Source organism: Haemaphysalis longicornis, unplaced genomic scaffold, assembly GCF_048455015.1.
Source record: "Haemaphysalis longicornis isolate Haplotype H1 unplaced genomic scaffold, Haemaphysalis longicornis Haplotype H1 scaffold_7, whole genome shotgun sequence".
Taxonomy (NCBI): domain Eukaryota; kingdom Metazoa; phylum Arthropoda; class Arachnida; order Ixodida; family Ixodidae; genus Haemaphysalis; species Haemaphysalis longicornis.
The window spans coordinates 115,097,399-115,103,236 of NW_027526422.1; positions in this window are offsets into that span (position 1 = coordinate 115,097,399).

Consider the following 5,838-nt stretch of genomic DNA (forward strand, 5'->3'; position numbering starts at 1 on the left):
TAGACTGCTCCTTCAATGACCAGGACTGCAAACAAGAAAAGTGAGGCTCCGCACGCTGCTAATAGTGGGACCACGACGACAAAATGCGACGAGTTAGCATACTAAAGAGACTGGCGCGTTCAAAAAATATTTATACCCATTTTAACTCCGATTGCAAACGCTGTACATATTAAGTAATGAAGACCGACAAGTGGCAAATCCCAAGACACTTTCTCACCCATAGCCTGGCTTCACGGGGACGTTTCTTGGGGAGATTGGAGGCGGTGTACCAGGGTCACTGCTAGGATGCATGAGTGTGGGGTTGTAGGGAGCCTTTATTTTTATTTTTCATACTATATTGGTGCTACCATGGACTTAAAAAACTGAATTGCTGTTTTTTTTATTTCTCCTATTACCGACTGCTGAAGTTTGGCAGCGCAGACTTTCGAAGTTTTTCTTAACCAGTACATTTTTACTGAAAACAGTGTCTGTCGGGCTGTAAGGGTGTTGAACGAGTTATCGAAAGCTAGTTCTTTCAAAATGAAGAACTATTTTATTGTCTACAGTCTAGGAGCTCTATCTTTTATGCTCGCAGGAAGAACAGCTTTGTGAACAAGCGGAGTGCCACTGGATTTGCATTCGCAATATCACGTGATTTTTCTTCCTAATTTCCACTTCGTTGTGTGCGTGCGTGCGTGTGTGTGTGCGCGTCTGTGTGTGCGTGTGCGTGTGTGTCTGCGCATGTGCGTGTGCGTGTGTGTGTGCGCATGTGCGCGTGCGCGTGTGCGTGTGCGTGTGTGTGCGCGTGTGTGGGGGGGGTGTGGTTGTGGGTATGCCTGTTGGTGGGGAGGGCGGGGGCGAGGAGCATGTGGGGGGGGGGGGGGGGGTCTATGTGTTTGTGTCTATATTCCAATGTTGTGTCTAGCGTGCCGTCCAATGGTGCTTGAGCCCTCCACTGAAGTGACGCTCACTGCGTTTTCCAAGAAAAGGCCGCGTCTGGCACTGCTTCACTCTACCTAGCCACTTGTCACGTAACCAAACCTATAGAATAGAAAGCAATCATTTCAAACGCCGGCAAATAACTTAAGCCATCAAATTTACAACTGCAACTGAATCTACAAAAAAGAGAACTACCTTTGCTCGAGAACTACGGACTCGCACCTCTACATTGCTATGCCGAAAGTTCTGTTGGGGACCAGCCCTGCCCCCGCAAATTGGAAAGCCGTCGAACGGCACTCTAGACACGGCGAGGTTTCAACTCTTAAGTTATCGTAATCATCGGCGTACTTATGCACACTGCAGGACAAACGCCTCGCTCGACTGAATCAAATACTGAATCGGATGGGGCCAGTATTGTCGTAGTGAGGAAATTCTGTTTGTGTATTAAATGACATTGCCGGTGTGGTTGCATTTATCTAGGGTAGCCTCCCTGTATCCGGGGATGTTATACCTTACATTATAAGGAAGCACTCTAAACCTGACAATAAAATGCAGCGTGGTACTGTTACCCCCATTTGAAGGTTCACTAAAGACTCTCCATGCAATTCAGCTCTTACGTGTCGGATTGCGGGCCGTCTGCCATGTTCACGATGCTACCCATCATTGCATCATTTAGGATGCGCACAAATGCATACAGTTGTATATAATTATCAATTAAACCTTTCTTCGTGCATGCTTCAATCAGCACTATCAATTAATAATGCTCAACTCTTACGTGTGTGTACACATAGGTATAGGAATGTGTGTTTGCGTTGGGGCTTGTGTGTTTGCACAGGTGTGTGTACATGCGTACGTGCGTATATTTGAAGCTCGCATACTCTGTAGTGGGAGTATTTGACTGTCGTATTATATTCCCGATGTTACTTTTAAACATGGCGCAGCTCGTCTTTCTGGATAGGTGCCATGTTTTTTTTTGTTTTTTTTTTACGCTGCCCTTCGACACATTTATTCAACTTTACTAACGAACCAAATTATCTTTCAGGTATTTTCAAAACAGAACCAGCACTTTGTACGGCAACTGCTTCTGCTTTCACTGCGATGAAGACGGGCAGTTCTTCAAGTACAGCACCGCTGCTTCGCCAAAAAATGGTGAAAGTGAAATTGTTTTCCACGCTACGCTGGTTCTCATATAACTGCACTATCGCCGTTCTAGTCTCTTCAGCACACATTTTGTCCCTGCCGAAAGAATAGTACATATCATATCTCAGAGAGACAAATTAAATACTCCCTGTAGTTTTTAATGCGGGGGCATTATGTGCCTGGGACATGCGGAGACAGCTGCGCAGCTTTCGGTTGGGGTGACGTTACAACCGGTAGAATTTACGAGAAAGCGTATCTAGCTGTGTAAGCTGCGAAAAAAGGTTAATATTTCTTCTTTGAACGTTACGGATTGGTTATAATTGGGTCTTATGGTACTTCTAGAAACACTAAAAATACACAGAAGAGAACCAAGAAACGGCACAGATTGATGCAACCTGCCTGTCCTACCCTTACCGATGCCCTTCGACGCTGTGGTAAAACGCCAGCCTGAAGTGTGACCGTTGTCTTAATATTCGTAATATGTGAATAACGTATCAAATTGAATTGGGAAAAGAGTGCATATGTTCTTACGAGGCCCTCAACGTTTTACACGTACTTCTAGGAACGTTTGCACTCGACGTACTTGGCCGTATATCCTAGGAGTGTTTTAAGGGCTATTTAGTGCTAATTCAATAAATAGCCAGTTGAACTATAAAGCCAACACTGTCGTTGCACGCCGTGTATAAGAGATTCTTAGGGCTAAATTTTGAAATACTCCTTACCTCACGCGGTTTTGCGTCCCGAAATGAGGGGGCCGTTATGCTTCATTCACTGACGAAACCTTTGAAGGAAGGCATGCACTTTTAAAAGCCGTTTTTAGCACAAATTCAGTAAACGGAGCGCTCATAGCAGCTAGGAGCTGCTCGGGAGAGTCTGGTATCGAGAATTTGCGATGAGTAATAGAAAAGTGTGAGCCTAAATGAGGAAAAAAAGCATACCCACGTATTACACACCGGTTGTTCTTTAAAGTGCGCGGGCCCATGTACATTCGTTTTTTTACGCATATTCTTAGAATTCCCTACAACGCTTGGCTGGAAAACGTAATTTGTCTGAAAACATTCAATTATTTACAATTAGACGGCACTGGAACTGTAGCGAATGTTCGCTCGGTTATCGCGCTTTCCCTTAACCGCAAGCACTGGTGTGTATACAAAAATTGTTTTTACAGAAGAAAAAATCATCTTGTATTCTAGCTTGTCTGGGATTCTCGAGCTTTCGTTGAAACGGGAAAAAAGGCACCGTTTTGCTGAGACCAGCGGCGGCATTACTGATCCCCTCGAAAATCGAAATCTAAAAAAAAGCCTGCACTAAGTCGCGCAAGGCTTGAAGTATAGCGAAGCTGCTCGATTTCTTTCTACATGTGCACCGAAGCACACATTACCACGCATTGCATTAGGTTTGAAATTGTTGATTTACATGTTCCGTCTTCCCTTCGCCCTGTGCTAGAAGTAGTCAACGTCATATGCATCGATATCGTCCTGTTCCTCATGCGAGGCATTACATGCGCTTGACGGCTGCTGGGGCGCAGCGCGGCGTCCCTGGAGTGTTGTCGAAGTGCAACGTAGCAGGTATTGCGCCAGCTGTGTCGTTGTTGGTTGCTAGGCAACGCTAGGCGCTCCTCGGAGTTTTCGCCAGTTCAATTTTAGGGCGAAGCACTTTAGGGGCTCCAGCTGTTGGCGTATCATGTAGTTACGGTACTGAAACACCGGGACACTCATTTTCCAACGCATCGCGCTAGAACGCTTCGTGCTTCAAAAACACGAGACTTTTACAGCAAATCTGTATATCTCTACCCCCTAAATGTTTTGATCTCCGTGGGCAAAAACGCCAAGGCGCCGTGGCCTAAAACGCGAGCGCTAAGCATCTAAACCACGTTATACACTTCATAACTTCGAAAACGCATCATTGAAACCTCATCATACACTTTTACACTGGGTGCTTCACCCCTCCTCAGCTTTCACGTCAGTGGAGGTGGCCCGCTTTTCCTTTTTTGCCACTGCGCGAGCCGGGGACGATCGGCGGTCGGCGCCAGGCAGTCGCTCACGAGCGATGGACGTTTTCTTGGTGTTTTTAACACGTTACGCGCCACACATTACGGCCACAAAAGAAAAAAACACAAACTAAGGAGCACGCCCAATGCCCGTGAAGGCGGGCATGCATCGTCCAGATGTCACCACGGGCGGCGACGTGTTATACGCGCCTGCATTAAATTTTGCAATAAAATTAGCTGGCCACATATTCGTCAGATTGTCGGAACGTTGAGGCCGTTTTCTGTCTGGCGATGGGTGAAAATGGTAACACTTTTTAAGAATAAAAAATGATGAAAAAATTAGAACAAGAGACACAAAAAGCATCTTGTGCGCGGGAAAAAGTCTTATTTGTATGCTAAAAAGGTTTGAGTGGCGGTAAAATGAATACACTGGCTTAGTTACTCAGTAGTCAAGGCGTTTTCCTACTAAATACGAATTCCGGGCGTCGATTCCCTGCCTCATCGGCCATTGTTCTGGTGAAAAAAAAAACACTGGTGTATCGACGCTTCAGTGTGCTGCTGGAATCCCTATGTAGCTTAGACTATTTCGTAGCTCCATACAACAGTGTGCCCTTAAAATAAAGTGAGTAAAAACTCCGTGAAAAAACTCTTCAATTAGGTGCCTCAGGGCTGCGCTATTGCAACATTTTGTAGTTTTGGCATGCTGCTCTTTGGTCCCCGTGGTTTTATGACGTCAACCCCATGGACACGTGCTCTTTATGCATGGCGAAATAATGGCGCGTGCCTGGTTGTAAAACCCTTAAGTACTATTAAAGAAAACAATAAGGGTTCATTTGTTCCGAGCTTTTTTGTTGCAACCCAAATGGAAAAAACTAGCGATAAAACTAGCTAGATACCTCAAAGCTTTTGACCCTTGAGCTTTGGGGGCTCTCCTAATCTAGTAAGTTGCAGTCGCAAAGATGCCAAAATACATTTTTATTTTGGTGTCATCGAAGGGAATTTAGCAAGTTGGACTGGCTAATTTATTCTTTTGTTTATTTTACTATGCACCGGGTGTTTTTATGGCTGAAGTGATTGGGTAGCAAATTTGTTTGCGAAGGTTGAACTACAAGTTGCCTTGAGCTGCGTGAATTTTTCGGAATGCAGGCCTTGTGATGACTTTGAACCCTGAACTCCACGAGTACCTGCCAACTTCCTACCAGGCTGGATTCATTGTCATGGTTCACGCCCATGGTACAAGGTGAGCAAGTTGAAACGATGAGAACAGAAGAGCTCAAAACATTTTTTAAACGCACTTGGAATCCAATTTCGCTCATTTTTCTTACTTTCTGAGTTTAGAATAAAATGCCGAAATGGCATTTGGGTTAGCAAGTATACAATGCTTCACCTGGTGTTCCTAAAAAGCATACCAGTGAGTTTTGTACTCTACAGCAGATTTTGTTTGGGTTTCTGTCTCAGCTCGTATTCTTTGTCCTGAATTTCTCTCCTTCAATACACACCTTTTAGAGTGGGCAAACCTGATGGCTTATCAGAAATAATAGATTATGTACAGCCTGATCTGGCAGCATAGCGGCAGACGGTTTTGTTTGCAGAACGTGCCGGTGGACCCTTTTGTGGTTTTAAATAATAGTGGAGTTGATATATTGAATACAAAGATCTCATAGTGCCATAAAAAAAACAAGTTCACCTGGTAAAGTTTTCTTCTATCTCATTAAATGTTTGAAGGAGTTGACAAAAATAAGTTATGAGATTGTGCTTAAAACTTTTCTATCGTAGGTCCTCTATTTGCA